The sequence below is a fragment of the Alosa pseudoharengus genome, unplaced genomic scaffold (genome assembly GCF_046254945.1).
Source record: "Alosa pseudoharengus isolate Yale_2024_CS ecotype anadromous, Long Island Sound unplaced genomic scaffold, YU_APseudo_1.1 YU_APseudo_1.1_scf_12, whole genome shotgun sequence".
Taxonomy (NCBI): domain Eukaryota; kingdom Metazoa; phylum Chordata; class Actinopteri; order Clupeiformes; family Clupeidae; genus Alosa; species Alosa pseudoharengus.
The window spans coordinates 26594258-26618693 of record NW_027468587.1 but is presented as its reverse complement, the minus strand read 5'-3'; the positions used below and the strand labels follow the sequence as shown (position 1 = coordinate 26618693).

Here is a 24436-nt window from a genome sequence, read left to right as displayed (position 1 = left end):
CAGCATGTCTCCCTGGTGGTCTAGTGGTTAGGATTCGGCGCTCTCACCGCCGCGGCCCGGGTTCGATTCCCGGTCAGGGAATGCGGCTTTTGCCAGGCCTTGTCGCAGACAAAGAGATCACCAAAAAGCATCGCTTCCTTCGAGCCGGAGTCGAACCAGCGACCTAAGGATGGCCGGTTGTTCACCTACAGTCCTCCGCTCTACCAACTGAGCTATCGAAGGACCTGGCGCTGTTCTGGGACACGAAACCAGATGGACATCAGAGCCCTATGGAAAAGACCCTAAAAACACTGCAAAAAAATGAAATCTAACCAAGTGTTGTTGATCTTATATGAAGATCAACAAATCGATTTGGTAATGTTTTTTAGTATAAAGAGACTTAACTAGCACTCTCTGAAAAGAACCTTTTGACTGATTTTAATAAGAGATTTGCTTATTTTAAGGAGTCTCATCAAGGCAAATTTGCTCAATGCGCTGGAGACGTCTTGAATGAAGTCAAATGATTTGATGAGAAAGCACTAGGTAAGTGTCTTTATACTGAAAACAGTACCAAGTACATTTTTTTTTTATTTTGATATAAGATTAACGACACTCGGCTAGATTTGATTGGATAAATCGTTTTTGCAGCGAAGCCATCTCCCGCAGTCTGCCCCGCAGAGAGCAAGACGTCACGTCCACTCGTGCCAAAGGCAGACAGCATGTCTCCCTGGTGGTCTAGTGGTTAGGATTCGGCGCTCTCACCGCCGCGGCCCGGGTTCGATTCCCGGTCAGGGAATGCGGCTTTTGCCAGGCCTTGTCGCAGACAAAGAGATCACCAAAAAGCATCGCTTCCTTCGAGCCGGAGTCGAACCAGCGACCTAAGGATGGCCGGTTGTTCACCTACAGTCCTCCGCTCTACCAACTGAGCTATCGAAGGACCTGGCGCTGTTCTGGGACACGAAACCAGATGGACATCAGAGCCCTATGGAAAAGACCCTAAAAACACTGCAAAAAAATGAAATCTAACCAAGTGTCGTTGATCTTATATGAAGATCAACAAATCGATTTGGTAATGTTTTTTAGTATAAAGAGACTTAACTAGCACTCTCTGAAAAGAACCTTTTGACTGATTTTAATAAGAGATTTGCTTATTTTAAGGAGTCTCATCAAGGCAAATTTGCTCAATGCGCTGGAGACGTCTTGAATGAAGTCAAATGATTTGATGAGAAAGCACTAGGTAAGTGTCTTTATACTGAAAACAGTACCAAGTACATTTTTTTTTTATTTTGATATAAGATTAACGACACTCGGCTAGATTTGATTGGATAAATCGTTTTTGCAGCGAAGCCATCTCCCGCAGTCTGCCCCGCAGAGAGCAAGACGTCACGTCCACTCGTGCCAAAGGCAGACAGCATGTCTCCCTGGTGGTCTAGTGGTTAGGATTCGGCGCTCTCACCGCCGCGGCCCGGGTTCGATTCCCGGTCAGGGAATGCGGCTTTTGCCAGGCCTTGTCGCAGACAAAGAGATCACCAAAAAGCATCGCTTCCTTCGAGCCGGAGTCGAACCAGCGACCTAAGGATGGCCGGTTGTTCACCTACAGTCCTCCGCTCTACCAACTGAGCTATCGAAGGACCTGGCGCTGTTCTGGGACACGAAACCAGATGGACATCAGAGCCCTATGGAAAAGACCCTAAAAACACTGCAAAAAAATGAAATCTAACCAAGTGTCGTTGATCTTATATGAAGATCAACAAATCGATTTGGTAATGTTTTTTAGTATAAAGAGACTTAACTAGCACTCTCTGAAAAGAACCTTTTGACTGATTTTAATAAGAGATTTGCTTATTTTAAGGAGTCTCATCAAGGCAAATTTGCTCAATGCGCTGTAGACGTCTTGAATGAAGTCAAATGATTTGATGAGAAAGCACTAGGTAAGTGTCTTTATACTGAAAACAGTACCAAGTACATTTTTTTTTTATTTTGATATAAGATTAACGACACTCGGCTAGATTTGATTGGATAAATCGTTTTTGCAGCGAAGCCATCTCCCGAAGTCTGCCCCGCAGAGAGCAAGACGTCACGTCCACTCGTGCCAAAGGCAGACAGCATGTCTCCCTGGTGGTCTAGTGGTTAGGATTCGGCGCTCTCACCGCCGCAGCCCGGGTTCGATTCCCGGTCAGGGAATGCGGCTTTTGCCAGGCCTTGGTCTTGTCGCAGACAAAGAGATCACCAAAAAGCATCGCTTCCTTCGAGCCGGAGTCGAACCAGCGACCTAAGGATGGCCGGTTGTTCACCTACAGTCCTCCGCTCTACCAACTGAGCTATCGAAGGACCTGGCGCTGTTCTGGGACACGAAACCAGATGGACATCAGAGCCCTATGGAAAAGACCCTAAAAACACTGCAAAAAAATGAAATCTAACCAAGTGTCGTTGATCTTATATGAAGATCAACAAATCGATTTGGTAATGTTTTTTAGTATAAAGAGACTTAACTAGCACTCTCTGAAAAGAACCTTTTGACTGATTTTAATAAGAGATTTGCTTATTTTAAGGAGTCTCATAAAGGCAAATTTGCTCAATGCGCTGGAGACGTCTTGAATGAAGTCAAATGATTTGATGAGAAAGCACTAGGTAAGTGTCTTTATACTGAAAACAGTACCAAGTAGATTTTTTTTTATTTTGATATAAGATTAACGACACTCGGCTAAGTTTGATTGGATAAATCGTTTTTGCAGCGAAGCCATCTCCCGCAGTCTGCCCCGCAGAGAGCAAGACGTCACGTCCACTCGTGCCAAAGGCAGACAGCATGTCTCCCTGGTGGTCTAGTGGTTAGGATTCGGCGCTCTCACCGCCGCGGCCCGGGTTCGATTCCCGGTCAGGGAATGCGGCTTTTGCCAGGCCTTGTCGCAGACAAAGAGATCACCAAAAAGCATCGCTTCCTTCGAGCCGGAGTCGAACCAGCGACCTAAGGATGGCCGGTTGTTCACCTACAGTCCTCCGCTCTACCAACTGAGCTATCGAAGGACCTGGCGCTGTTCTGGGACACGAAACCAGATGGACATCAGAGCCCTATGGAAAAGACCCTAAAAACACTGCAAAAAAATGAAATCTAACCAAGTGTCGTTGATCTTATATGAAGATCAACAAATCGATTTGGTAATGTTTTTTAGTATAAAGAGACTTAACTAGCACTCTCTGAAAAGAACCTTTTGACTGATTTTAATAAGAGATTTGCTTATTTTAAGGAGTCTCATCAAGGCAAATTTGCTCAATGCGCTGGAGACGTCTTGAATGAAGTCAAATGATTTGATGAGAAAGCACTAGGTAAGTGTCTTTATACTGAAAACAGTACCAAGTACATTTTTTTTTTATTTTGATATAAGATTAACGACACTCGGCTAGATTTGATTGGATAAATCGTTTTTGCAGCGAAGCCATCTCCCGAAGTCTGCCCCGCAGAGAGCAAGACGTCACGTCCACTCGTGCCAAAGGCAGACAGCATGTCTCCCTGGTGGTCTAGTGGTTAGGATTCGGCGCTCTCACCGCCGCGGCCCGGGTTCGATTCCCGGTCAGGGAATGCGGCTTTTGCCAGGCCTTGGTCTTGTCGCAGACAAAGAGATCACCAAAAAGCATCGCTTCCTTCGAGCCGGAGTCGAACCAGCGACCTAAGGATGGCCGGTTGTTCACCTACAGTCCTCCGCTCTACCAACTGAGCTATCGAAGGACCTGGCGCTGTTCTGGGACACGAAACCAGATGGACATCAGAGCCCTATGGAAAAGACCCTAAAAACACTGCAAAAAAATGAAATCTAACCAAGTGTCGTTGATCTTATATGAAGATCAACAAATCGATTTGGTAATGTTTTTTAGTATAAAGAGACTTAACTAGCACTCTCTGAAAAGAACCTTTTGACTGATTTTAATAAGAGATTTGCTTATTTTAAGGAGTCTCATCAAGGCAAATTTGCTCAATGCGCTGGAGACGTCTTGAATGAAGTCAAATGATTTGATGAGAAAGCACTAGGTAAGTGTCTTTATACTGAAAACAGTACCAAGTAGATTTTTTTTTATTTTGATATAAGATTAACGACACTCGGCTAGATTTGATTGGATAAATCGTTTTTGCAGCGAAGCCATCTCCCGCAGTCTGCCCCGCAGAGAGCAAGACGTCACGTCCACTCGTGCCAAAGGCAGACAGCATGTCTCCCTGGTGGTCTAGTGGTTAGGATTCGGCGCTCTCACCGCCGCGGCCCGGGTTCGATTCCCGGTCAGGGAATGCGGCTTTTGCCAGGCCTTGGTCTTGTCGCAGACAAAGAGATCACCAAAAAGCATCGCTTCCTTCGAGCCGGAGTCGAACCAGCGACCTAAGGATGGCCGGTTGTTCACCTACAGTCCTCCGCTCTACCAACTGAGCTATCGAAGGACCTGGCGCTGTACTGGGACACGAAACCAGATGGACATTAGAGCCCTATGGAAAAGACCCTAAAAACACTGCAAAAAAATGAAATCTAACCAAGTGTCTTTGATCGATCAACAAATCGATTTGGTAATGTTTTTTAGTATAAAGAGACTTAACTAGCACTCTCTGAAAAGAACCTTTTGACTGATTTTAATAAGAGATTTGCTTATTTTAAGGAGTCTCATCAAGGCAAATTTGCTCAATGCGCTGGAGACGTCTTGAATGAAGTCAAATGATTTGATGAGAAAGCACTAGGTAAGTGTCTTTATACTGAAAACAGTACCAAGTACATTTTTTTTTTATTTTGATATAAGATTAACGACACTCGGCTAGATTTGATTGGATAAATCGTTTTTGCAGCGAAGCCATCTCCCGCAGTCTGCCCCGCAGAGAGCAAGACGTCACGTCCACTCGTGCCAAAGGCAGACAGCATGTCTCCCTGGTGGTCTAGTGGTTAGGATTCGGCGCTCTCACCGCCGCGGCCCGGGTTCGATTCCCGGTCAGGGAATGCAGCTTTTGCCAGGCCTTGGTCTTGTCGCAGACAAAGAGATCACCAAAAAGCATCGCTTCCTTCGAGCCGGAGTCGAACCAGCGACCTAAGGATGGCCGGTTGTTCACCTACAGTCCTCCGCTCTACCAACTGAGCTATCGAAGGACCTGGCGCTGTACTGGGACACGAAACCAGATGGACATTAGAGCCCTATGGAAAAGACCCTAAAAACACTGCAAAAAAATGAAATCTAACCAAGTGTCGTTGATCTTATATGAAGATCAACAAATCGATTTGGTAATGTTTTTTAGTATAAAGAGACTTAACTAGCACTCTCTGAAAAGAACCTTTTGACTGATTTTAATAAGAGATTTGCTTATTTTAAGGAGTCTCATCAAGGCAAATTTGCTCAATGCGCTGGAGACGTCTTGAATGAAGTCAAATGATTTGATGAGAAAGCACTAGGTAAGTGTCTTTATACTGAAAACAGTACCAAGTACATTTTTTTTTTATTTTGATATAAGATTAACGACACTCGGCTAGATTTGATTGGATAAATCGTTTTTGCAGCGAAGCCATCTCCCGCAGTCTGCCCCGCAGAGAGCAAGACGTCACGTCCACTCGTGCCAAAGGCAGACAGCATGTCTCCCTGGTGGTCTAGTGGTTAGGATTCGGCGCTCTCACCGCCGCGGCCCGGGTTCGATTCCCGGTCAGGGAATGCGGCTTTTGCCAGGCCTTGGTCTTGTCGCAGACAAAGAGATCACCAAAAAGCATCGCTTCCTTCGAGCCGGAGTCGAACCAGCGACCTAAGGATGGCCGGTTGTTCACCTACAGTCCTCCACTCTACCAACTGAGCTATCGAAGGACCTGGCGCTGTTCTGGGACACGAAACCAGATGGACATCAGAGCCCTATGGAAAAGACCCTAAAAACACTGCAAAAAAATGAAATCTAACCAAGTGTCGTTGATCGATCAACAAATCGATTTGGTAATGTTTTTTAGTATAAAGAGACTTAACTAGCACTCTCTGAAAAGAACCTTTTGACTGATTTTAATAAGAGATTTGCTTATTTTAAGGAGTCTCATCAAGGCAAATTTGCTCAATGCGCTGGAGACGTCTTGAATGAAGTCAAATGATTTGATGAGAAAGCACTAGGTAAGTGTCTTTATACTGAAAACAGTACCAAGTACATTTTTTTTTTATTTTGATATAAGATTAATGACACTCGGCTAGATTTGATTGGATAAACCGTTTTTGCAGCGAAGCCATCTCCTGCAGTCTGCCCCGCAGAGAGCAAGACGTCACGTCCACTCGTGCCAAAGGCAGACAGCATGTCTCCCTGGTGGTCTAGTGGTTAGGATTCGGCGCTCTCACCGCCGCGGCCCGGGTTCGATTCCCGGTCAGGGAATGCGGCTTTTGCCAGGCCTTGGTCTTGTCGCAGACAAAGAGATCACCAAAAAGCATCGCTTCCTTCGAGCCGGAGTCGAACCAGCGACCTAAGGATGGCCGGTTGTTCACCTACAGTCCTCCGCTCTACCAACTGAGCTATCGAAGGACCTGGCGCTGTTCTGGGACACGAAACCAGATGGACATCAGAGCCCTATGGAAAAGACCCTAAAAACACTGCAAAAAAATGAAATCTAACCAAGTGTCGTTGATCTTATATGAAGATCAACAAATCGATTTGGTAATGTTTTTTAGTATAAAGAGACTTAACTAGCACTCTCTGAAAAGAACCTTTTGACTGATTTTAATAAGAGATTTGCTTATTTTAAGGAGTCTCATCAAGGCAAATTTGCTCAATGCGCTGGAGACGTCTTGAATGAAGTCAAATGATTTGATGAGAAAGCACTAGGTAAGTGTCTTTATACTGAAAACAGTACCAAGTACATTTTTTTTTTATTTTGATATAAGATTAACGACACTCGGCTAGATTTGATTGGATAAATCGTTTTTGCAGCGAAGCCATCTCCCGCAGTCTGCCCCGCAGAGAGCAAGACGTCACGTCCACTCGTGCCAAAGGCAGACAGCATGTCTCCCTGGTGGTCTAGTGGTTAGGATTCGGCGCTCTCACCGCCGCGGCCCGGGTTCGATTCCCGGTCAGGGAATGCGGCTTTTGCCAGGCCTTGTCGCAGACAAAGAGATCACCAAAAAGCATCGCTTCCTTCGAGCCGGAGTCGAACCAGCGACCTAAGGATGGCCGGTTGTTCACCTACAGTCCTCCGCTCTACCAACTGAGCTATCGAAGGACCTGGCGCTGTTCTGGGACACGAAACCAGATGGACATCAGAGCCCTATGGAAAAGACCCTAAAAACACTGCAAAAAAATGAAATCTAACCAAGTGTCGTTGATCTTATATGAAGATCAACAAATCGATTTGGTAATGTTTTTTAGTATAAAGAGACTTAACTAGCACTCTCTGAAAAGAACCTTTTGACTGATTTTAATAAGAGATTTGCTTATTTTAAGGAGTCTCATCAAGGCAAATTTGCTCAATGCGCTGGAGACGTCTTGAATGAAGTCAAATGATTTGATGAGAAAGCACTAGGTAAGTGTCTTTATACTGAAAACAGTACCAAGTAGATTTTTTTTTTATTTTGATATAAGATTAACGACACTCGGCTAGATTTGATTGGATAAACCGTTTTTGCAGCGAAGCCATCTCCCGCAGTCTGCCCCGCAGAGAGCAAGACGTCACGTCCACTCATGCCAAAGGCAGACAGCATGTCTCCCTGGTGGTCTAGTGGTTAGGATTCGGCGCTCTCACCGCCGCGGCCCGGGTTCGATTCCCGGTCAGGGAATGCGGCTTTTGCCAGGCCTTGGTCTTGTCGCAGACAAAGACATCACCAAAAAGCATCGCTTCCTTCGAGCCGGAGTCGAACCAGCGACCTAAGGATGGCCGGTTGTTCACCTACAGTCCTCCGCTCTACCAACTGAGCTATCGAAGGACCTGGCGCTGTTCTGGGACACGAAACCAGATGGACACCAGAGCCCTATGGAAAAGAACCTAAAAACACTGCAAAAAAATGAAATCTAACCAAGTGTCGTTGATCTTATATGAAGATCAACAAATCGATTTGGTAATGTTTTTTAGTATAAAGAGACTTAACTAGCACTCTCTGAAAAGAACCTTTTGACTGATTTTAATAAGAGATTTGCTTATTTTAAGGAGTCTCATCAAGGCAAATTTGCTCAATGCGCTGGAGACGTCTTGAATGAAGTCAAATGATTTGATGAGAAAGCACTAGGTAAGTGTCTTTATACTGAAAACAGTACCAAGTAGATTTTTTTTTTATTTTGATATAAGATTAACGACACTCGGCTAGATTTGATTGGATAAACCGTTTTTGCAGCGAAGCCATCTCCCGCAGTCTGCCCCGCAGAGAGCAAGACGTCACGTCCACTCATGCCAAAGGCAGACAGCATGTCTCCCTGGTGGTCTAGTGGTTAGGATTCGGCGCTCTCACCGCCGCGGCCCGGGTTCGATTCCCGGTCAGGGAATGCGGCTTTTGCCAGGCCTTGGTCTTGTCGCAGACAAAGACATCACCAAAAAGCATCGCTTCCTTCGAGCCGGAGTCAAACCAGCGACCTAAGGATGGCCGGTTGTTCACCTACAGTCCTCCGCTCTACCAACTGAGCTATCGAAGGACCTGGCGCTGTTCTGGGACACGAAACCAGATGGACACCAGAGCCCTATGGAAAAGAACCTAAAAACACTGCAAAAAAATGAAATCTAACCAAGTGTCGTTGATCTTATATGAAGATCAACAAATCGATTTGGTAATGTTTTTTAGTATAAAGAGACTTAACTAGCACTCTCTGAAAAGAACCTTTTGACTGATTTTAATAAGAGATTTGCTTATTTTAAGGAGTCTCATCAAGGCAAATTTGCTCAATGCGCTGGAGACGTCTTGAATGAAGTCAAATGATTTGATGAGAAAGCACTAGGTAAGTGTCTTTATACTGAAAACAGTACCAAGTACATTTTTTTTTTATTTTGATATAAGATTAATGACACTCGGCTAGATTTGATTGGATAAACGGTTTTTGCAGCGAAGCCATCTCCCGCAGTCTGCCCCGCAGAGAGCAAGACGTCACGTCCACTCGTGCCAAAGGCAGACAGCATGTCTCCCTGGTGGTCTAGTGGTTAGGATTCGGCGCTCTCACCGCCGCGGCCCGGGTTCGATTCCCGGTCAGGGAATGCGGCTTTTGCCAGGCCTTGGTCTTGTCGCGACAAAGAGATCACCAAAAAGCATCGCTTCCTTCGAGCCGGAGTCGAACCAGCGACCTAAGGATGGCCGGTTGTTCACCTACAGTCCTCCGCTCTACCAACTGAGCTATCGAAGGACCTGGCGCTGTTCTGGGACACGAAACCAGATGGACACCAGAGCCCTATGGAAAAGACCCTAAAAACACTGCAAAAAAATGAAATCTAACCAAGTGTCGTTGATCTTATATGAAGATCAACAAATCGATTTGGTAATGTTTTTTAGTATAAAGAGACTTAACTAGCACTCTCTGAAAAGAACCTTTTGACTGATTTTAATAAGAGATTTGCTTATTTTAAGGAGTCTCATCAAGGCAAATTTGCTCAATGCGCTGGAGACGTCTTGAATGAAGTCAAATGATTTGATGAGAAAGCACTAGGTAAGTGTCTTTATACTGAAAACAGTACCAAGTACATTTTTTTTTTATTTTGATATAAGATTAATGACACTCGGCTAGATTTGATTGGATAAACGGTTTTTGCAGCGAAGCCATCTCCCGCAGTCTGCCCCGCAGATAGCAAGACGTCACGTCCACTCGTGCCAAAGGCAGACAGCATGTCTCCCTGGTGGTCTAGTGGTTAGGATTCGGCGCTCTCACCGCCGCGGCCCGGGTTCGATTCCCGGTCAGGGAATGCGGCTTTTGCCAGGCCTTGGTCTTGTCGCGACAAAGAGATCACCAAAAAGCATCGCTTCCTTCGAGCCGGAGTCGAACCAGCGACCTAAGGATGGCCGGTTGTTCACCTACAGTCCTCCGCTCTACCAACTGAGCTATCGAAGGACCTGGCGCTGTTCTGGGACACGAAACCAGATGGACACCAGAGCCCTATGGAAAAGACCCTAAAAACACTGCAAAAAAATGAAATCTAACCAAGTGTCGTTGATCTTATATGAAGATCAACAAATCGATTTGGTAATGTTTTTTAGTATAAAGAGACTTAACTAGCACTCTCTGAAAAGAACCTTTTGACTGATTTTAATAAGAGATTTGCTTATTTTAAGGAGTCTCATCAAGGCAAATTTGCTCAATGCGCTGGAGACGTCTTGAATGAAGTCAAATGATTTGATGAGAAAGCACTAGGTAAGTGTCTTTATACTGAAAACAGTACCAAGTACATTTTTTTTTTATTTTGATATAAGATTAATGACACTCGGCTAGATTTGATTGGATAAACGGTTTTTGCAGCGAAGCCATCTCCCGCAGTCTGCCCCGCAGAGAGCAAGACGTCACGTCCACTCGTGCCAAAGGCAGACAGCATGTCTCCCTGGTGGTCTAGTGGTTAGGATTCGGCGCTCTCACCGCCGCGGCCCGGGTTCGATTCCCGGTCAGGGAATGCGGCTTTTGCCAGGCCTTGGTCTTGTCGCGACAAAGAGATCACCAAAAAGCATCGCTTCCTTCGAGCCGGAGTCGAATCAGCGACCTAAGGATGGCCGGTTGTTCACCTACAGTCCTCCGCTCTACCAACTGAGCTATCGAAGGACCTGGCGCTGTTCTGGGACACGAAACCAGATGGACACCAGAGCCCTATGGAAAAGACCCTAAAAACACTGCAAAAAAATGAAATCTAACCAAGTGTCGTTGATCTTATATGAAGATCAACAAATCGATTTGGTAATGTTTTTTAGTATAAAGAGACTTAACTAGCACTCTCTGAAAAGAACCTTTTGACTGATTTTAATAAGAGATTTGCTTATTTTAAGGAGTCTCATCAAGGCAAATTTGCTCAATGCGCTGGAGACGTCTTGAATGAAGTCAAATGATTTGATGAGAAAGCACTAGGTAAGTGTCTTTATACTGAAAACAGTACCAAGTAGATTTTTTTTTTATTTTGATATAAGATTAACGACACTCGGCTAGATTTGATTGGATAAATCGTTTTTGCAGCGAAGCCATCTCCCGCAGTCTGCCCCGCAGAGAGCAAGACGTCACGTCCACTCGTGCCAAAGGCAGACAGCATGTCTCCCTGGTGGTCTAGTGGTTAGGATTCGGCGCTCTCACCGCCGCGGCCCGGGTTCGATTCCCGGTCAGGGAATGCGGCTTTTGCCAGGCCTTGGTCTTGTCGCAGACAAAGAGATCACCAAAAAGCATCGCTTCCTTCGAGCCGGAGTCGAACCAGCGACCTAAGGATGGCCGGTTGTTCACCTACAGTCCTCCGCTCTACCAACTGAGCTATCGAAGGACCTGGCGCTGTTCTGGGACACGAAACCAGATGGACACCAGAGCCCTATGGAAAAGACCCTAAAAACACTGCAAAAAAATGAAATCTAACCAAGTGTCGTTGATCTTATATGAAGATCAACAAATCGATTTGGTAATGTTTTTTAGTATAAAGAGACTTAACTAGCACTCTCTGAAAAGAACCTTTTGACTGATTTTAATAAGAGATTTGCTTATTTTAAGGAGTCTCATCAAGGCAAATTTGCTCAATGCGCTGGAGACGTCTTGAATGAAGTCAAATGATTTCATGAGAAAGCACTAGGTAAGTGTCTTTATACTGAAAACAGTACCAAGTAGATTTTTTTTTTATTTTGATATAAGATTAACGACACTCGGCTAGATTTGATTGGATAAACCGTTTTTGCAGCGAAGCCATCTCCCGCAGTCTGCCCCGCAGAGAGCAAGACGTCACGTCCACTCGTGCCAAAGGCAGACAGCATGTCTCCCTGGTGGTCTAGTGGTTAGGATTCGGCGCTCTCACCGCCGCGGCCCGGGTTCGATTCCCGGTCAGGGAATGCGGCTTTTGCCAGGCCTTGGTCTTGTCGCAGACAAAGAGATCACCAAAAAGCATCGCTTCCTTCGAGCCGGAGTCGTACCAGCGACCTAAGGATGGCCGGTTGTTCACCTACAGTCCTCCGCTCTACCAACTGAGCTATCGAAGGACCTGGCGCTGTTCTGGGACACGAAACCAGATGGACACCAGAGCCCTATGGAAAAGACCCTAAAAACACTGCAAAAAAATGAAATCTAACCAAGTGTCGTTGATCTTATATGAAGATCAACAAATCGATTTGGTAATGTTTTTTAGTATAAAGAGACTTAACTAGCACTCTCTGAAAAGAACCTTTTGACTGATTTTAATAAGAGATTTGCTTATTTTAAGGAGTCTCATCAAGGCAAATTTGCTCAATGCGCTGGAGACGTCTTGAATGAAGTCAAATGATTTGATGAGAAAGCACTAGGTAAGTGTCTTTATACTGAAAACAGTACCAAGTACATTTTTTTTTTATTTTGATATAAGATTAATGACACTCGGCTAGATTTGATTGGATAAACGGTTTTTGCAGCGAAGCCATCTCCCGCAGTCTGCCCCGCAGAGAGCAAGACGTCACGTCCACTCGTGCCAAAGGCAGACAGCATGTCTCCCTGGTGGTCTAGTGGTTAGGATTCGGCGCTCTCACCGCCGCGGCCCGGGTTCGATTCCCGGTCAGGGAATGCGGCTTTTGCCAGGCCTTGGTCTTGTCGCGACAAAGAGATCACCAAAAAGCATCGCTTCCTTCGAGCCGGAGTCGAACCAGCGACCTAAGGATGGCCGGTTGTTCACCTACAGTCCTCCGCTCTACCAACTGAGCTATCGAAGGACCTGGCGCTGTTCTGGGACACGAAACCAGATGGACACCAGAGCCCTATGGAAAAGACCCTAAAAACACTGCAAAAAAATGAAATCTAACCAAGTGTCGTTGATCTTATATGAAGATCAACAAATCGATTTGGTAATGTTTTTTAGTATAAAGAGACTTAACTAGCACTCTCTGAAAAGAACCTTTTGACTGATTTTAATAAGAGATTTGCTTATTTTAAGGAGTCTCATCAAGGCAAATTTGCTCAATGCGCTGGAGACGTCTTGAATGAAGTCAAATGATTTGATGAGAAAGCACTAGGTAAGTGTCTTTATACTGAAAACAGTACCAAGTACATTTTTTTTTTATTTTGATATAAGATTAATGACACTCGGCTAGATTTGATTGGATAAACGGTTTTTGCAGCGAAGCCATCTCCCGCAGTCTGCCCCGCAGAGAGCAAGACGTCACGTCCACTCGTGCCAAAGGCAGACAGCATGTCTCCCTGGTGGTCTAGTGGTTAGGATTCGGCGCTCTCACCGCCGCGGCCCGGGTTCGATTCCCGGTCAGGGAATGCGGCTTTTGCCAGGCCTTGGTCTTGTCGCGACAAAGAGATCACCAAAAAGCATCGCTTCCTTCGAGCCGGAGTCGAACCAGCGACCTAAGGATGGCCGGTTGTTCACCTACAGTCCTCCGCTCTACCAACTGAGCTATCGAAGGACCTGGCGCTGTTCTGGGACACGAAACCAGATGGACACCAGAGCCCTATGGAAAAGACCCTAAAAACACTGCAAAAAAATGAAATCTAACCAAGTGTCGTTGATCTTATATGAAGATCAACAAATCGATTTGGTAATGTTTTTTAGTATAAAGAGACTTAACTAGCACTCTCTGAAAAGAACCTTTTGACTGATTTTAATAAGAGATTTGCTTATTTTAAGGAGTCTCATCAAGGCAAATTTGCTCAATGCGCTGGAGACGTCTTGAATGAAGTCAAATGATTTGATGAGAAAGCACTAGGTAAGTGTCTTTATACTGAAAACAGTACCAAGTACATTTTTTTTTTATTTTGATATAAGATTAATGACACTCGGCTAGATTTGATTGGATAAACGGTTTTTGCAGCGAAGCCATCTCCCGCAGTCTGCCCCGCAGAGAGCAAGACGTCACGTCCACTCGTGCCAAAGGCAGACAGCATGTCTCCCTGGTGGTCTAGTGGTTAGGATTCGGCGCTCTCACCGCCGCGGCCCGGGTTCGATTCCCGGTCAGGGAATGCGGCTTTTGCCAGGCCTTGGTCTTGTCGCGACAAAGAGATCACCAAAAAGCATCGCTTCCTTCGAGCCGGAGTCGAACCAGCGACCTAAGGATGGCCGGTTGTTCACCTACAGTCCTCCGCTCTACCAACTGAGCTATCGAAGGACCTGGCGCTGTTCTGGGACACGAAACCAGATGGACACCAGAGCCCTATGGAAAAGACCCTAAAAACACTGCAAAAAAATGAAATCTAACCAAGTGTCGTTGATCTTATATGAAGATCAACAAATCGATTTGGTAATGTTTTTTAGTATAAAGAGACTTAACTAGCACTCTCTGAAAAGAACCTTTTGACTGATTTTAATAAGAGATTTGCTTATTTTAAGGAGTCTCATCAAGGCAAATTTGCTCAATGCGCTGGAGACGTCTTGAATGAAGTCAAATGATTTGATGAGAAAGCACTAGGTAAGTGTCTTTATACTGAAAACAGTACCAAGTAGATTTTTTTTTTATTTTGATATAAGATTAACGACACTCGGCTAGATTTGATTGGATAAATCGTTTTTGCAGCGAAGCCATCTCCCGCAGTCTGCCCCGCAGAGAGCAAGACGTCACGTCCACTCGTGCCAAAGGCAGACAGCATGTCTCCCTGGTGGTCTAGTGGTTAGGATTCGGCGCTCTCACCGCCGCGGCCCGGGTTCGATTCCCGGTCAGGGAATGCGGCTTTTGCCAGGCCTTGGTCTTGTCGCAGACAAAGAGATCACCAAAAAGCATCGCTTCCTTCGAGCCGGAGTCGAACCAGCGACCTAAGGATGGCCGGTTGTTCACCTACAGTCCTCCGCTCTACCAACTGAGCTATCGAAGGACCTGGCGCTGTTCTGGGACACGAAACCAGATGGACACCAGAGCCCTATGGAAAAGACCCTAAAAACACTGCAAAAAAATGAAATCTAACCAAGTGTCGTTGATCTTATATGAAGATCAACAAATCGATTTGGTAATGTTTTTTAGTATAAAGAGACTTAACTAGCACTCTCTGAAAAGAACCTTTTGACTGATTTTAATAAGAGATTTGCTTATTTTAAGGAGTCTCATCAAGGCAAATTTGCTCAATGCGCTGGAGACGTCTTGAATGAAGTCAAATGATTTCATGAGAAAGCACTAGGTAAGTGTCTTTATACTGAAAACAGTACCAAGTAGATTTTTTTTTTATTTTGATATAAGATTAACGACACTCGGCTAGATTTGATTGGATAAACCGTTTTTGCAGCGAAGCCATCTCCCGCAGTCTGCCCCGCAGAGAGCAAGACGTCACGTCCACTCGTGCCAAAGGCAGACAGCATGTCTCCCTGGTGGTCTAGTGGTTAGGATTCGGCGCTCTCACCGCCGCGGCCCGGGTTCGATTCCCGGTCAGGGAATGCGGCTTTTGCCAGGCCTTGGTCTTGTCGCAGACAAAGAGATCACCAAAAAGCATCGCTTCCTTCGAGCCGGAGTCGTACCAGCGACCTAAGGATGGCCGGTTGTTCACCTACAGTCCTCCGCTCTACCAACTGAGCTATCGAAGGACCTGGCGCTGTTCTGGGACACGAAACCAGATGGACACCAGAGCCCTATGGAAAAGACCCTAAAAACACTGCAAAAAAATGAAATCTAACCAAGTGTCGTTGATCTTATATGAAGATCAACAAATCGATTTGGTAATGTTTTTTAGTATAAAGAGACTTAACTAGCACTCTCTGAAAAGAACCTTTTGACTGATTTTAATAAGAGATTTGCTTATTTTAAGGAGTCTCATCAAGGCAAATTTGCTCAATGCGCTGGAGACGTCTTGAATGAAGTCAAATGATTTGATGAGAAAGCACTAGGTAAGTGTCTTTATACTGAAAACAGTACCAAGTACATTTTTTTTTTATTTTGATATAAGATTAACGACACTCGGCTAGATTTGATTGGATAAATCGTTTTTGCAGCGAAGCCATCTCCCGCAGTCTGCCCCGCAGAGAGCAAGACGTCACGTCCACTCGTGCCAAAGGCAGACAGCATGTCTCCCTGGTGGTCTAGTGGTTAGGATTCGGCGCTCTCACCGCCGCGGCCCGGGTTCGATTCCCGGTCAGGGAATGCAGCTTTTGCCAGGCCTTGGTCTTGTCGCAGACAAAGAGATCACCAAAAAGCATCGCTTCCTTCGAGCCGGAGTCGAACCAGCGACCTAAGGATGGCCGGTTGTTCACCTACAGTCCTCCGCTCTACCAACTGAGCTATCGAAGGACCTGGCGCTGTACTGGGACACGAAACCAGATGGACATTAGAGCCCTATGGAAAAGACCCTAAAAACACTGCAAAAAAATGAAATCTAACCAAGTGTCGTTGATCTTATATGAAGATCAACAAATCGATTTGGTAATGTTTTTTAGTATAAAGAGACTTAACTAGCACTCTCTGAAAAGAACCTTTTGACTGATTTTAATAAGAGATTTGCTTATTTTAAGGAGTCTCATCAAGGCAAATTTGCTCAATGCGCTGGAGACGTCTTGAATGAAGTCAAATGATTTGATGAGAAAGCACTAGGTAAGTGTCTTTATACTGAAAACAGTACCAAGTACATTTTTTTTTTATTTTGATATAAGATTAACGACACTCGGCTAGATTTGATTGGATAAATCGTTTTTGCAGCGAAGCCATCTCCCGCAGTCTGCCCCGCAGAGAGCAAGACGTCACGTCCACTCGTGCCAAAGGCAGACAGCATGTCTCCCTGGTGGTCTAGTGGTTAGGATTCGGCGCTCTCACCGCCGCGGCCCGGGTTCGATTCCCGGTCAGGGAATGCGGCTTTTGCCAGGCCTTGGTCTTGTCGCAGACAAAGAGATCACCAAAAAGCATCGCTTCCTTCGAGCCGGAGTCGAACCAGCGACCTAAGGATGGCCGGTTGTTCACCTACAGTCCTCCGCTCTACCAACTGAGCTATCGAAGGACCTGGCGCTGTTCTGGGACACGAAACCAGATGGACATCAGAGCCCTATGGAAAAGACCCTAAAAACACTGCAAAAAAATGAAATCTAACCAAGTGTCGTTGATCTTATATGAAGATCAACAAATCGATTTGGTAATGTTTTTTAGTATAAAGAGACTTAACTAGCACTCTCTGAAAAGAACCTTTTGACTGATTTTAATAAGAGATTTGCTTATTTTAAGGAGTCTCATCAAGGCAAATTTGCTCAATGCGCTGGAGACGTCTTGAATGAAGTCAAATGATTTGATGAGAAAGCACTAGGTAAGTGTCTTTATACTGAAAACAGTACCAAGTACATTTTTTTTTTATTTTGATATAAGATTAATGACACTCGGCTAGATTTGATTGGATAAACCGTTTTTGCAGCGAAGCCATCTCCTGCAGTCTGCCCCGCAGAGAGCAAGACGTCACGTCCACTCGTGCCAAAGGCAGACAGCATGTCTCCCTGGTGGTCTAGTGGTTAGGATTCGGCGCTCTCACCGCCGCGGCCCGGGTTCGATTCCCGGTCAGGGAATGCGGCTTTTGCCAGGCCTTGGTCTTGTCGCAGACAAAGAGATCACCAAAAAGCATCGCTTCCTTCGAGCCGGAGTCGAACCAGCGACCTAAGGATGGCCGGTTGTTCACCTACAGTCCTCCGCTCTACCAACTGAGCTATCGAAGGACCTGGCGCTGTTCTGGGACACGAAACCAGATGGACATCAGAGCCCTATGGAAAAGACCCTAAAAACACTGCAAAAAAATGAAATCTAACCAAGTGTCGTTGATCTTATATGAAGATCAACAAATCGATTTGGTAATGTTTTTTAGTATAAAGAGACTTAACTAGCACTCTCTGAAAAGAACCTTTTGACTGATTTTAATAAGAGATTTGCTTATTTTAAGGAGTCTCATCAAGGCAAATTTGCTCAATGCGCTGGAGACGTCTTGAATGAAGTCAAATGATTTGATGAGAAAGCACTAGGTAAGTGTCTTTATACTGAAAACAGTACCAAGTACATTTTTTTTTTATTTTGATATAAGATTAATGACACTCGGCTAGATTTGATTGGATAAACCGTTTTTGCAGCGAAGCCATCTCCTGCAGTCTGCCCCGCAGAGAGCAAGACGTCACGTCCACTCGTGCCAAAGGCAGACAGCATGTCTCCCTGGTGGTCTAGTGGTTAGGATTCGGCGCTCTCACCGCCGCGGCCCGGGTTCGATTCCCGGTCAGGGAATGCGGCTTTTGCCAGGCCTTGGTCTTGTCGCAGACAAAGAGATCACCAAAAAGCATCGCTTCCTTCGAGCCGGAGTCGAACCAGCGACCTAAGGATGGCCGGTTGTTCACCTACAGTCCTCCGCTCTACCAACTGAGCTATCGAAGGACCTGGCGCTGTTCTGGGACACGAAACCAGATGGACATCAGAGCCCTATGGAAAAGACCCTAAAAACACTGCAAAAAAATGAAATCTAACCAAGTGTCGTTGATCTTATATGAAGATCAACAAATCGATTTGGTAATGTTTTTTAGTATAAAGAGACTTAACTAGCACTCTCTGAAAAGAACCTTTTGACTGATTTTAATAAGAGATTTGCTTATTTTAAGGAGTCTCATCAAGGCAAATTTGCTCAATGCGCTGGAGACGTCTTGAATGAAGTCAAATGATTTGATGAGAAAGCACTAGGTAAGTGTCTTTATACTGAAAACAGTACCAAGTACATTTTTTTTTTATTTTGATATAAGATTAACGACACTCGGCTAGATTTGATTGGATAAATCGTTTTTGCAGCGAAGCCATCTCCCGCAGTCTGCCCCGCAGAGAGCAAGACGTCACGTCCACTCGTGCCAAAGGCAGACAGCATGTCTCCCTGGTGGTCTAGTGGTTAGGATTCGGCGCTCTCACCGCCGCGGCCCGGGTTCGATTCCCGGTCAGGGAATGCGGCTTTTGCCAGGCCTTGTCGCAGACAAAGAGATCACCAAAAAGCATCGCTTCCTTCGAGCCGGAGTCGAACCAGCGACCTAAGGATGGCCGGTTGTTCACCTACAGTCCTCCGCTCTACCAACTGAGCTATCGAAGGACCTGGCGCTGTTCTGGGACACGAAACCAGATGGACATCAGAGCCCTATGGAAAAGACCCTAAAAACACTGCAAAAAAATGAAATCTAACCAAGTGTCGTTGATCTTATATGAAGATCAACAAATCGATTTGGTAATGTTTTTTAGTATAAAGAGACTTAACTAGCACTCTCTGAAAAGAACCTTTTGACTGATTTTAATAAGAGATTTGCTTATTTTAAGGAGTCTCATCAAGGCAAATTTGCTCAATGCGCTGGAGACGTCTTGAATGAAGTCAAATGATTTGATGAGAAAGCACTAGGTAAGTGTCTTTATACTGAAAACAGTACCAAGTAGATTTTTTTTTTATTTTGATATAAGATTAACGACACTCGGCTAGATTTGATTGGATAAACCGTTTTTGCAGCGAAGCCATCTCCCGCAGTCTGCCCCGCAGAGAGCAAGACGTCACGTCCACTCATGCCAAAGGCAGACAGCATGTCTCCCTGGTGGTCTAGTGGTTAGGATTCGGCGCTCTCACCGCCGCGGCCCGGGTTCGATTCCCGGTCAGGGAATGCGGCTTTTGCCAGGCCTTGGTCTTGTCGCAGACAAAGACATCACCAAAAAGCATCGCTTCCTTCGAGCCGGAGTCGAACCAGCGACCTAAGGATGGCCGGTTGTTCACCTACAGTCCTCCGCTCTACCAACTGAGCTATCGAAGGACCTGGCGCTGTTCTGGGACACGAAACCAGATGGACACCAGAGCCCTATGGAAAAGAACCTAAAAACACTGCAAAAAAATGAAATCTAACCAAGTGTCGTTGATCTTATATGAAGATCAACAAATCGATTTGGTAATGTTTTTTAGTATAAAGAGACTTAACTAGCACTCTCTGAAAAGAACCTTTTGACTGATTTTAATAAGAGATTTGCTTATTTTAAGGAGTCTCATCAAGGCAAATTTGCTCAATGCGCTGGAGACGTCTTGAATGAAGTCAAATGATTTGATGAGAAAGCACTAGGTAAGTGTCTTTATACTGAAAACAGTACCAAGTACATTTTTTTTTTATTTTGATATAAGATTAATGACACTCGGCTAGATTTGATTGGATAAACGGTTTTTGCAGCGAAGCCATCTCCCGCAGTCTGCCCCGCAGAGAGCAAGACGTCACGTCCACTCGTGCCAAAGGCAGACAGCATGTCTCCCTGGTGGTCTAGTGGTTAGGATTCGGCGCTCTCACCGCCGCGGCCCGGGTTCGATTCCCGGTCAGGGAATGCGGCTTTTGCCAGGCCTTGGTCTTGTCGCGACAAAGAGATCACCAAAAAGCATCGCTTCCTTCGAGCCGGAGTCGAATCAGCGACCTAAGGATGGCCGGTTGTTCACCTACAGTCCTCCGCTCTACCAACTGAGCTATCGAAGGACCTGGCGCTGTTCTGGGACACGAAACCAGATGGACACCAGAGCCCTATGGAAAAGACCCTAAAAACACTGCAAAAAAATGAAATCTAACCAAGTGTCGTTGATCTTATATGAAGATCAACAAATCGATTTGGTAATGTTTTTTAGTATAAAGAGACTTAACTAGCACTCTCTGAAAAGAACCTTTTGACTGATTTTAATAAGAGATTTGCTTATTTTAAGGAGTCTCATCAAGGCAAATTTGCTCAATGCGCTGGAGACGTCTTGAATGAAGTCAAATGATTTGATGAGAAAGCACTAGGTAAGTGTCTTTATACTGAAAACAGTACCAAGTAGATTTTTTTTTTATTTTGATATAAGATTAACGACACTCGGCTAGATTTGATTGGATAAATCGTTTTTGCAGCGAAGCCATCTCCCGCAGTCTGCCCCGCAGAGAGCAAGACGTCACGTCCACTCGTGCCAAAGGCAGACAGCATGTCTCCCTGGTGGTCTAGTGGTTAGGATTCGGCGCTCTCACCGCCGCGGCCCGGGTTCGATTCCCGGTCAGGGAATGCGGCTTTTGCCAGGCCTTGGTCTTGTCGCAGACAAAGAGATCACCAAAAAGCATCGCTTCCTTCGAGCCGGAGTCGAACCAGCGACCTAAGGATGGCCGGTTGTTCACCTACAGTCCTCCGCTCTACCAACTGAGCTATCGAAGGACCTGGCGCTGTTCTGGGACACGAAACCAGATGGACACCAGAGCCCTATGGAAAAGACCCTAAAAACACTGCAAAAAAATGAAATCTAACCAAGTGTCGTTGATCTTATATGAAGATCAACAAATCGATTTGGTAATGTTTTTTAGTATAAAGAGACTTAACTAGCACTCTCTGAAAAGAACCTTTTGACTGATTTTAATAAGAGATTTGCTTATTTTAAGGAGTCTCATCAAGGCAAATTTGCTCAATGCGCTGGAGACGTCTTGAATGAAGTCAAATGATTTCATGAGAAAGCACTAGGTAAGTGTCTTTATACTGAAAACAGTACCAAGTAGATTTTTTTTTTATTTTGATATAAGATTAACGACACTCGGCTAGATTTGATTGGATAAACCGTTTTTGCAGCGAAGCCATCTCCCGCAGTCTGCCCCGCAGAGAGCAAGACGTCACGTCCACTCGTGCCAAAGGCAGACAGCATGTCTCCCTGGTGGTCTAGTGGTTAGGATTCGGCGCTCTCACCGCCGCGGCCCGGGTTCGATTCCCGGTCAGGGAATGCGGCTTTTGCCAGGCCTTGGTCTTGTCGCAGACAAAGAGATCACCAAAAAGCATCGCTTCCTTCGAGCCGGAGTCGTACCAGCGACCTAAGGATGGCCGGTTGTTCACCTACAGTCCTCCGCTCTACCAACTGAGCTATCGAAGGACCTGGCGCTGTTCTGGGACACGAAACCAGATGGACACCAGAGCCCTATGGAAAAGACCCTAAAAACACTGCAAAAAAATGAAATCTAACCAAGTGTCGTTGATCTTATATGAAGATCAACAAATCGATTTGGTAATGTTTTTTAGTATAAAGAGACTTAACTAGCACTCTCTGAAAAGAACCTTTTGACTGATTTTAATAAGAGATTTGCTTATTTTAAGGAGTCTCATCAAGGCAAATTTGCTCAATGCGCTGGAGACGTCTTGAATGAAGTCAAATGATTTGATGAGAAAGCACTAGGTAAGTGTCTTTATACTGAAAACAGTACCAAGTACATTTTTTTTTTATTTTGATATAAGATTAATGACACTCGGCTAGATTTGATTGGATAAACGTTTTTTGCAGCGAAGCCATCTCCCGCAGTCTGCCCCGCAGAGAGCAAGACGTCACGTCCACTCGTGCCAAAGGCAGACAGCATGTCTCCCTGGTGGTCTAGTGGTTAGGATTCGGCGCTCTCACCGCCGCGGCCCGGGTTCGATTCCCGGTCAGGGAATGCGGCTTTTGCCAGGCCTTGGTCTTGTCGCGACAAAGAGATCACCAAAAAGCATCGCTTCCTTCGAGCCGGAGTCGAACCAGCGACCTAAGGATGGCCGGTTGTTCACCTACAGTCCTCCGCTCTACCAACTGAGCTATCGAAGGACCTGGCGCTGTTCTGGGACACGAAACCAGATGGACACCAGAGCCCTATGGAAAAGACCCTAAAAACACTGCAAAAAAATGAAATCTAACCAAGTGTCGTTGATCTTATATGAAGATCAACAAATCGATTTGGTAATGTTTTTTAGTATAAAGAGACTTAACTAGCACTCTCTGAAAAGAACCTTTTGACTGATTTTAATAAGAGATTTGCTTATTTTAAGGAGTCTCATCAAGGCAAATTTGCTCAATGCGCTGGAGACGTCTTGAATGAAGTCAAATGATTTGATGAGAAAGCACTAGGTAAGTGTCTTTATACTGAAAACAGTACCAAGTACATTTTTTTTTTATTTTGATATAAGATTAATGACACTCGGCTAGATTTGATTGGATAAACGGTTTTTGCAGCGAAGCCATCTCCCGCAGTCTGCCCCGCAGAGAGCAAGACGTCACGTCCACTCGTGCCAAAGGCAGACAGCATGTCTCCCTGGTGGTCTAGTGGTTAGGATTCGGCGCTCTCACCGCCGCGGCCCGGGTTCGATTCCCGGTCAGGGAATGCGGCTTTTGCCAGGCCTTGGTCTTGTCGCGACAAAGAGATCACCAAAAAGCATCGCTTCCTTCGAGCCGGAGTCGAACCAGCGACCTAAGGATGGCCGGTTGTTCACCTACAGTCCTCCGCTCTACCAACTGAGCTATCGAAGGACCTGGCGCTGTTCTGGGACACGAAACCAGATGGACACCAGAGCCCTATGGAAAAGACCCTAAAAACACTGCAAAAAAATGAAATCTAACCAAGTGTCGTTGATCTTATATGAAGATCAACAAATCGATTTGGTAATGTTTTTTAGTATAAAGAGACTTAACTAGCACTCTCTGAAAAGAACCTTTTGACTGATTTTAATAAGAGATTTGCTTATTTTAAGGAGTCTCATCAAGGCAAATTTGCTCAATGCGCTGGAGACGTCTTGAATGAAGTCAAATGATTTGATGAGAAAGCACTAGGTAAGTGTCTTTATACTGAAAACAGTACCAAGTAGATTTTTTTTTTATTTTGATATAAGATTAACGACACTCGGCTAGATTTGATTGGATAAATCGTTTTTGCAGCGAAGCCATCTCCCGCAGTCTGCCCCGCAGAGAGCAAGACGTCACGTCCACTCGTGCCAAAGGCAGACAGCATGTCTCCCTGGTGGTCTAGTGGTTAGGATTCGGCGCTCTCACCGCCGCGGCCCGGGTTCGATTCCCGGTCAGGGAATGCGGCTTTTGCCAGGCCTTGGTCTTGTCGCAGACAAAGAGATCACCAAAAAGCATCGCTTCCTTCGAGCCGGAGTCGAACCAGCGACCTAAGGATGGCCGGTTGTTCACCTACAGTCCTCCGCTCTACCAACTGAGCTATCGAAGGACCTGGCGCTGTTCTGGGACACGAAACCAGATGGACACCAGAGCCCTATGGAAAAGACCCTAAAAACACTGCAAAAAAATGAAATCTAACCAAGTGTCGTTGATCTTATATGAAGATCAACAAATCGATTTGGTAATGTTTTTTAGTATAAAGAGACTTAACTAGCACTCTCTGAAAAGAACCTTTTGACTGATTTTAATAAGAGATTTGCTTATTTTAAGGAGTCTCATCAAGGCAAATTTGCTCAATGCGCTGGAGACGTCTTGAATGAAGTCAAATGATTTCATGAGAAAGCACTAGGTAAGTGTCTTTATACTGAAAACAGTACCAAGTAGATTTTTTTTTTATTTTGATATAAGATTAACGACACTCGGCTAGATTTGATTGGATAAACCGTTTTTGCAGCGAAGCCATCTCCCGCAGTCTGCCCCGCAGAGAGCAAGACGTCACGTCCACTCGTGCCAAAGGCAGAC

The 24436-nt window shown here is 45.3% G+C and overlaps 70 non-coding genes across 70 annotated transcripts; 35 read left to right on the top strand and 35 right to left on the bottom strand.

Moving 5' to 3' along the window:
• Nucleotides 1-9: 9 nt before the first annotated feature.
• On the top strand, nt 10-81 carry trnae-cuc (transfer RNA glutamic acid (anticodon CUC)). The gene has a single exon. It is a non-coding gene; the product is annotated as a tRNA-Glu (tRNA).
• Nucleotides 82-135: 54 nt separating this feature from the next.
• On the bottom strand, nt 136-222 carry trnay-gua (transfer RNA tyrosine (anticodon GUA)). The gene is given in 2 exon segments: nt 136-171; nt 186-222. It is a non-coding gene; the product is annotated as a tRNA-Tyr (tRNA).
• A 481-nt stretch (nt 223-703) lies between these two features.
• On the top strand, nt 704-775 carry trnae-cuc (transfer RNA glutamic acid (anticodon CUC)). Its single transcript has one exon. It is a non-coding gene; the product is annotated as a tRNA-Glu (tRNA).
• Nucleotides 776-829: 54 nt separating this feature from the next.
• Nucleotides 830-916, bottom strand: trnay-gua (transfer RNA tyrosine (anticodon GUA)). Its single transcript is given in 2 exon segments — nt 830-865; nt 880-916. It is a non-coding gene; the product is annotated as a tRNA-Tyr (tRNA).
• A 481-nt stretch (nt 917-1397) lies between these two features.
• trnae-cuc (transfer RNA glutamic acid (anticodon CUC)) lies at nt 1398-1469 on the top strand. The gene has a single exon. It is a non-coding gene; the product is annotated as a tRNA-Glu (tRNA).
• Nucleotides 1470-1523: 54 nt separating this feature from the next.
• trnay-gua (transfer RNA tyrosine (anticodon GUA)) lies at nt 1524-1610 on the bottom strand. The gene is given in 2 exon segments: nt 1524-1559; nt 1574-1610. It is a non-coding gene; the product is annotated as a tRNA-Tyr (tRNA).
• Nucleotides 1611-2091: 481 nt separating this feature from the next.
• Nucleotides 2092-2163, top strand: trnae-cuc (transfer RNA glutamic acid (anticodon CUC)). Its single transcript has one exon. It is a non-coding gene; the product is annotated as a tRNA-Glu (tRNA).
• Nucleotides 2164-2223: 60 nt separating this feature from the next.
• trnay-gua (transfer RNA tyrosine (anticodon GUA)) lies at nt 2224-2310 on the bottom strand. The gene is given in 2 exon segments: nt 2224-2259; nt 2274-2310. It is a non-coding gene; the product is annotated as a tRNA-Tyr (tRNA).
• A 480-nt stretch (nt 2311-2790) lies between these two features.
• Nucleotides 2791-2862, top strand: trnae-cuc (transfer RNA glutamic acid (anticodon CUC)). Its single transcript has one exon. It is a non-coding gene; the product is annotated as a tRNA-Glu (tRNA).
• A 54-nt stretch (nt 2863-2916) lies between these two features.
• On the bottom strand, nt 2917-3003 carry trnay-gua (transfer RNA tyrosine (anticodon GUA)). The gene is given in 2 exon segments: nt 2917-2952; nt 2967-3003. It is a non-coding gene; the product is annotated as a tRNA-Tyr (tRNA).
• Nucleotides 3004-3484: 481 nt separating this feature from the next.
• trnae-cuc (transfer RNA glutamic acid (anticodon CUC)) lies at nt 3485-3556 on the top strand. Its single transcript has one exon. It is a non-coding gene; the product is annotated as a tRNA-Glu (tRNA).
• Nucleotides 3557-3616: 60 nt separating this feature from the next.
• trnay-gua (transfer RNA tyrosine (anticodon GUA)) lies at nt 3617-3703 on the bottom strand. The gene is given in 2 exon segments: nt 3617-3652; nt 3667-3703. It is a non-coding gene; the product is annotated as a tRNA-Tyr (tRNA).
• Nucleotides 3704-4183: 480 nt separating this feature from the next.
• Nucleotides 4184-4255, top strand: trnae-cuc (transfer RNA glutamic acid (anticodon CUC)). The gene has a single exon. It is a non-coding gene; the product is annotated as a tRNA-Glu (tRNA).
• Nucleotides 4256-4315: 60 nt separating this feature from the next.
• Nucleotides 4316-4402, bottom strand: trnay-gua (transfer RNA tyrosine (anticodon GUA)). The gene is given in 2 exon segments: nt 4316-4351; nt 4366-4402. It is a non-coding gene; the product is annotated as a tRNA-Tyr (tRNA).
• Nucleotides 4403-4874: 472 nt separating this feature from the next.
• trnae-cuc (transfer RNA glutamic acid (anticodon CUC)) lies at nt 4875-4946 on the top strand. Its single transcript has one exon. It is a non-coding gene; the product is annotated as a tRNA-Glu (tRNA).
• Nucleotides 4947-5006: 60 nt separating this feature from the next.
• On the bottom strand, nt 5007-5093 carry trnay-gua (transfer RNA tyrosine (anticodon GUA)). Its single transcript is given in 2 exon segments — nt 5007-5042; nt 5057-5093. It is a non-coding gene; the product is annotated as a tRNA-Tyr (tRNA).
• Nucleotides 5094-5574: 481 nt separating this feature from the next.
• On the top strand, nt 5575-5646 carry trnae-cuc (transfer RNA glutamic acid (anticodon CUC)). The gene has a single exon. It is a non-coding gene; the product is annotated as a tRNA-Glu (tRNA).
• Nucleotides 5647-5706: 60 nt separating this feature from the next.
• trnay-gua (transfer RNA tyrosine (anticodon GUA)) lies at nt 5707-5793 on the bottom strand. The gene is given in 2 exon segments: nt 5707-5742; nt 5757-5793. It is a non-coding gene; the product is annotated as a tRNA-Tyr (tRNA).
• Nucleotides 5794-6265: 472 nt separating this feature from the next.
• trnae-cuc (transfer RNA glutamic acid (anticodon CUC)) lies at nt 6266-6337 on the top strand. Its single transcript has one exon. It is a non-coding gene; the product is annotated as a tRNA-Glu (tRNA).
• Nucleotides 6338-6397: 60 nt separating this feature from the next.
• Nucleotides 6398-6484, bottom strand: trnay-gua (transfer RNA tyrosine (anticodon GUA)). Its single transcript is given in 2 exon segments — nt 6398-6433; nt 6448-6484. It is a non-coding gene; the product is annotated as a tRNA-Tyr (tRNA).
• Nucleotides 6485-6965: 481 nt separating this feature from the next.
• trnae-cuc (transfer RNA glutamic acid (anticodon CUC)) lies at nt 6966-7037 on the top strand. Its single transcript has one exon. It is a non-coding gene; the product is annotated as a tRNA-Glu (tRNA).
• A 54-nt stretch (nt 7038-7091) lies between these two features.
• trnay-gua (transfer RNA tyrosine (anticodon GUA)) lies at nt 7092-7178 on the bottom strand. The gene is given in 2 exon segments: nt 7092-7127; nt 7142-7178. It is a non-coding gene; the product is annotated as a tRNA-Tyr (tRNA).
• A 481-nt stretch (nt 7179-7659) lies between these two features.
• trnae-cuc (transfer RNA glutamic acid (anticodon CUC)) lies at nt 7660-7731 on the top strand. Its single transcript has one exon. It is a non-coding gene; the product is annotated as a tRNA-Glu (tRNA).
• Nucleotides 7732-7791: 60 nt separating this feature from the next.
• On the bottom strand, nt 7792-7878 carry trnay-gua (transfer RNA tyrosine (anticodon GUA)). The gene is given in 2 exon segments: nt 7792-7827; nt 7842-7878. It is a non-coding gene; the product is annotated as a tRNA-Tyr (tRNA).
• Nucleotides 7879-8359: 481 nt separating this feature from the next.
• Nucleotides 8360-8431, top strand: trnae-cuc (transfer RNA glutamic acid (anticodon CUC)). Its single transcript has one exon. It is a non-coding gene; the product is annotated as a tRNA-Glu (tRNA).
• A 60-nt stretch (nt 8432-8491) lies between these two features.
• trnay-gua (transfer RNA tyrosine (anticodon GUA)) lies at nt 8492-8578 on the bottom strand. Its single transcript is given in 2 exon segments — nt 8492-8527; nt 8542-8578. It is a non-coding gene; the product is annotated as a tRNA-Tyr (tRNA).
• Nucleotides 8579-9059: 481 nt separating this feature from the next.
• On the top strand, nt 9060-9131 carry trnae-cuc (transfer RNA glutamic acid (anticodon CUC)). The gene has a single exon. It is a non-coding gene; the product is annotated as a tRNA-Glu (tRNA).
• A 59-nt stretch (nt 9132-9190) lies between these two features.
• trnay-gua (transfer RNA tyrosine (anticodon GUA)) lies at nt 9191-9277 on the bottom strand. The gene is given in 2 exon segments: nt 9191-9226; nt 9241-9277. It is a non-coding gene; the product is annotated as a tRNA-Tyr (tRNA).
• Nucleotides 9278-9758: 481 nt separating this feature from the next.
• trnae-cuc (transfer RNA glutamic acid (anticodon CUC)) lies at nt 9759-9830 on the top strand. The gene has a single exon. It is a non-coding gene; the product is annotated as a tRNA-Glu (tRNA).
• A 59-nt stretch (nt 9831-9889) lies between these two features.
• Nucleotides 9890-9976, bottom strand: trnay-gua (transfer RNA tyrosine (anticodon GUA)). The gene is given in 2 exon segments: nt 9890-9925; nt 9940-9976. It is a non-coding gene; the product is annotated as a tRNA-Tyr (tRNA).
• Nucleotides 9977-10457: 481 nt separating this feature from the next.
• trnae-cuc (transfer RNA glutamic acid (anticodon CUC)) lies at nt 10458-10529 on the top strand. The gene has a single exon. It is a non-coding gene; the product is annotated as a tRNA-Glu (tRNA).
• Nucleotides 10530-10588: 59 nt separating this feature from the next.
• On the bottom strand, nt 10589-10675 carry trnay-gua (transfer RNA tyrosine (anticodon GUA)). The gene is given in 2 exon segments: nt 10589-10624; nt 10639-10675. It is a non-coding gene; the product is annotated as a tRNA-Tyr (tRNA).
• Nucleotides 10676-11156: 481 nt separating this feature from the next.
• On the top strand, nt 11157-11228 carry trnae-cuc (transfer RNA glutamic acid (anticodon CUC)). The gene has a single exon. It is a non-coding gene; the product is annotated as a tRNA-Glu (tRNA).
• Nucleotides 11229-11288: 60 nt separating this feature from the next.
• On the bottom strand, nt 11289-11375 carry trnay-gua (transfer RNA tyrosine (anticodon GUA)). Its single transcript is given in 2 exon segments — nt 11289-11324; nt 11339-11375. It is a non-coding gene; the product is annotated as a tRNA-Tyr (tRNA).
• Nucleotides 11376-11856: 481 nt separating this feature from the next.
• On the top strand, nt 11857-11928 carry trnae-cuc (transfer RNA glutamic acid (anticodon CUC)). Its single transcript has one exon. It is a non-coding gene; the product is annotated as a tRNA-Glu (tRNA).
• A 60-nt stretch (nt 11929-11988) lies between these two features.
• trnay-gua (transfer RNA tyrosine (anticodon GUA)) lies at nt 11989-12075 on the bottom strand. The gene is given in 2 exon segments: nt 11989-12024; nt 12039-12075. It is a non-coding gene; the product is annotated as a tRNA-Tyr (tRNA).
• Nucleotides 12076-12556: 481 nt separating this feature from the next.
• On the top strand, nt 12557-12628 carry trnae-cuc (transfer RNA glutamic acid (anticodon CUC)). The gene has a single exon. It is a non-coding gene; the product is annotated as a tRNA-Glu (tRNA).
• Nucleotides 12629-12687: 59 nt separating this feature from the next.
• Nucleotides 12688-12774, bottom strand: trnay-gua (transfer RNA tyrosine (anticodon GUA)). Its single transcript is given in 2 exon segments — nt 12688-12723; nt 12738-12774. It is a non-coding gene; the product is annotated as a tRNA-Tyr (tRNA).
• A 481-nt stretch (nt 12775-13255) lies between these two features.
• On the top strand, nt 13256-13327 carry trnae-cuc (transfer RNA glutamic acid (anticodon CUC)). Its single transcript has one exon. It is a non-coding gene; the product is annotated as a tRNA-Glu (tRNA).
• Nucleotides 13328-13386: 59 nt separating this feature from the next.
• On the bottom strand, nt 13387-13473 carry trnay-gua (transfer RNA tyrosine (anticodon GUA)). Its single transcript is given in 2 exon segments — nt 13387-13422; nt 13437-13473. It is a non-coding gene; the product is annotated as a tRNA-Tyr (tRNA).
• A 481-nt stretch (nt 13474-13954) lies between these two features.
• Nucleotides 13955-14026, top strand: trnae-cuc (transfer RNA glutamic acid (anticodon CUC)). Its single transcript has one exon. It is a non-coding gene; the product is annotated as a tRNA-Glu (tRNA).
• Nucleotides 14027-14085: 59 nt separating this feature from the next.
• Nucleotides 14086-14172, bottom strand: trnay-gua (transfer RNA tyrosine (anticodon GUA)). Its single transcript is given in 2 exon segments — nt 14086-14121; nt 14136-14172. It is a non-coding gene; the product is annotated as a tRNA-Tyr (tRNA).
• A 481-nt stretch (nt 14173-14653) lies between these two features.
• trnae-cuc (transfer RNA glutamic acid (anticodon CUC)) lies at nt 14654-14725 on the top strand. Its single transcript has one exon. It is a non-coding gene; the product is annotated as a tRNA-Glu (tRNA).
• Nucleotides 14726-14785: 60 nt separating this feature from the next.
• On the bottom strand, nt 14786-14872 carry trnay-gua (transfer RNA tyrosine (anticodon GUA)). The gene is given in 2 exon segments: nt 14786-14821; nt 14836-14872. It is a non-coding gene; the product is annotated as a tRNA-Tyr (tRNA).
• Nucleotides 14873-15353: 481 nt separating this feature from the next.
• On the top strand, nt 15354-15425 carry trnae-cuc (transfer RNA glutamic acid (anticodon CUC)). The gene has a single exon. It is a non-coding gene; the product is annotated as a tRNA-Glu (tRNA).
• Nucleotides 15426-15485: 60 nt separating this feature from the next.
• trnay-gua (transfer RNA tyrosine (anticodon GUA)) lies at nt 15486-15572 on the bottom strand. The gene is given in 2 exon segments: nt 15486-15521; nt 15536-15572. It is a non-coding gene; the product is annotated as a tRNA-Tyr (tRNA).
• A 481-nt stretch (nt 15573-16053) lies between these two features.
• Nucleotides 16054-16125, top strand: trnae-cuc (transfer RNA glutamic acid (anticodon CUC)). Its single transcript has one exon. It is a non-coding gene; the product is annotated as a tRNA-Glu (tRNA).
• A 60-nt stretch (nt 16126-16185) lies between these two features.
• Nucleotides 16186-16272, bottom strand: trnay-gua (transfer RNA tyrosine (anticodon GUA)). The gene is given in 2 exon segments: nt 16186-16221; nt 16236-16272. It is a non-coding gene; the product is annotated as a tRNA-Tyr (tRNA).
• Nucleotides 16273-16753: 481 nt separating this feature from the next.
• trnae-cuc (transfer RNA glutamic acid (anticodon CUC)) lies at nt 16754-16825 on the top strand. Its single transcript has one exon. It is a non-coding gene; the product is annotated as a tRNA-Glu (tRNA).
• A 60-nt stretch (nt 16826-16885) lies between these two features.
• trnay-gua (transfer RNA tyrosine (anticodon GUA)) lies at nt 16886-16972 on the bottom strand. The gene is given in 2 exon segments: nt 16886-16921; nt 16936-16972. It is a non-coding gene; the product is annotated as a tRNA-Tyr (tRNA).
• Nucleotides 16973-17453: 481 nt separating this feature from the next.
• Nucleotides 17454-17525, top strand: trnae-cuc (transfer RNA glutamic acid (anticodon CUC)). The gene has a single exon. It is a non-coding gene; the product is annotated as a tRNA-Glu (tRNA).
• Nucleotides 17526-17585: 60 nt separating this feature from the next.
• trnay-gua (transfer RNA tyrosine (anticodon GUA)) lies at nt 17586-17672 on the bottom strand. The gene is given in 2 exon segments: nt 17586-17621; nt 17636-17672. It is a non-coding gene; the product is annotated as a tRNA-Tyr (tRNA).
• Nucleotides 17673-18153: 481 nt separating this feature from the next.
• Nucleotides 18154-18225, top strand: trnae-cuc (transfer RNA glutamic acid (anticodon CUC)). Its single transcript has one exon. It is a non-coding gene; the product is annotated as a tRNA-Glu (tRNA).
• Nucleotides 18226-18285: 60 nt separating this feature from the next.
• trnay-gua (transfer RNA tyrosine (anticodon GUA)) lies at nt 18286-18372 on the bottom strand. Its single transcript is given in 2 exon segments — nt 18286-18321; nt 18336-18372. It is a non-coding gene; the product is annotated as a tRNA-Tyr (tRNA).
• A 481-nt stretch (nt 18373-18853) lies between these two features.
• Nucleotides 18854-18925, top strand: trnae-cuc (transfer RNA glutamic acid (anticodon CUC)). Its single transcript has one exon. It is a non-coding gene; the product is annotated as a tRNA-Glu (tRNA).
• Nucleotides 18926-18979: 54 nt separating this feature from the next.
• On the bottom strand, nt 18980-19066 carry trnay-gua (transfer RNA tyrosine (anticodon GUA)). The gene is given in 2 exon segments: nt 18980-19015; nt 19030-19066. It is a non-coding gene; the product is annotated as a tRNA-Tyr (tRNA).
• A 481-nt stretch (nt 19067-19547) lies between these two features.
• trnae-cuc (transfer RNA glutamic acid (anticodon CUC)) lies at nt 19548-19619 on the top strand. Its single transcript has one exon. It is a non-coding gene; the product is annotated as a tRNA-Glu (tRNA).
• Nucleotides 19620-19679: 60 nt separating this feature from the next.
• Nucleotides 19680-19766, bottom strand: trnay-gua (transfer RNA tyrosine (anticodon GUA)). The gene is given in 2 exon segments: nt 19680-19715; nt 19730-19766. It is a non-coding gene; the product is annotated as a tRNA-Tyr (tRNA).
• A 481-nt stretch (nt 19767-20247) lies between these two features.
• trnae-cuc (transfer RNA glutamic acid (anticodon CUC)) lies at nt 20248-20319 on the top strand. Its single transcript has one exon. It is a non-coding gene; the product is annotated as a tRNA-Glu (tRNA).
• A 59-nt stretch (nt 20320-20378) lies between these two features.
• trnay-gua (transfer RNA tyrosine (anticodon GUA)) lies at nt 20379-20465 on the bottom strand. Its single transcript is given in 2 exon segments — nt 20379-20414; nt 20429-20465. It is a non-coding gene; the product is annotated as a tRNA-Tyr (tRNA).
• A 481-nt stretch (nt 20466-20946) lies between these two features.
• trnae-cuc (transfer RNA glutamic acid (anticodon CUC)) lies at nt 20947-21018 on the top strand. Its single transcript has one exon. It is a non-coding gene; the product is annotated as a tRNA-Glu (tRNA).
• A 60-nt stretch (nt 21019-21078) lies between these two features.
• Nucleotides 21079-21165, bottom strand: trnay-gua (transfer RNA tyrosine (anticodon GUA)). The gene is given in 2 exon segments: nt 21079-21114; nt 21129-21165. It is a non-coding gene; the product is annotated as a tRNA-Tyr (tRNA).
• A 481-nt stretch (nt 21166-21646) lies between these two features.
• Nucleotides 21647-21718, top strand: trnae-cuc (transfer RNA glutamic acid (anticodon CUC)). Its single transcript has one exon. It is a non-coding gene; the product is annotated as a tRNA-Glu (tRNA).
• Nucleotides 21719-21778: 60 nt separating this feature from the next.
• On the bottom strand, nt 21779-21865 carry trnay-gua (transfer RNA tyrosine (anticodon GUA)). The gene is given in 2 exon segments: nt 21779-21814; nt 21829-21865. It is a non-coding gene; the product is annotated as a tRNA-Tyr (tRNA).
• Nucleotides 21866-22346: 481 nt separating this feature from the next.
• On the top strand, nt 22347-22418 carry trnae-cuc (transfer RNA glutamic acid (anticodon CUC)). Its single transcript has one exon. It is a non-coding gene; the product is annotated as a tRNA-Glu (tRNA).
• A 59-nt stretch (nt 22419-22477) lies between these two features.
• trnay-gua (transfer RNA tyrosine (anticodon GUA)) lies at nt 22478-22564 on the bottom strand. The gene is given in 2 exon segments: nt 22478-22513; nt 22528-22564. It is a non-coding gene; the product is annotated as a tRNA-Tyr (tRNA).
• A 481-nt stretch (nt 22565-23045) lies between these two features.
• Nucleotides 23046-23117, top strand: trnae-cuc (transfer RNA glutamic acid (anticodon CUC)). Its single transcript has one exon. It is a non-coding gene; the product is annotated as a tRNA-Glu (tRNA).
• A 59-nt stretch (nt 23118-23176) lies between these two features.
• trnay-gua (transfer RNA tyrosine (anticodon GUA)) lies at nt 23177-23263 on the bottom strand. Its single transcript is given in 2 exon segments — nt 23177-23212; nt 23227-23263. It is a non-coding gene; the product is annotated as a tRNA-Tyr (tRNA).
• Nucleotides 23264-23744: 481 nt separating this feature from the next.
• Nucleotides 23745-23816, top strand: trnae-cuc (transfer RNA glutamic acid (anticodon CUC)). Its single transcript has one exon. It is a non-coding gene; the product is annotated as a tRNA-Glu (tRNA).
• Nucleotides 23817-23876: 60 nt separating this feature from the next.
• On the bottom strand, nt 23877-23963 carry trnay-gua (transfer RNA tyrosine (anticodon GUA)). Its single transcript is given in 2 exon segments — nt 23877-23912; nt 23927-23963. It is a non-coding gene; the product is annotated as a tRNA-Tyr (tRNA).
• Between the last annotated feature and the right edge of the window lie 473 nt (nt 23964-24436).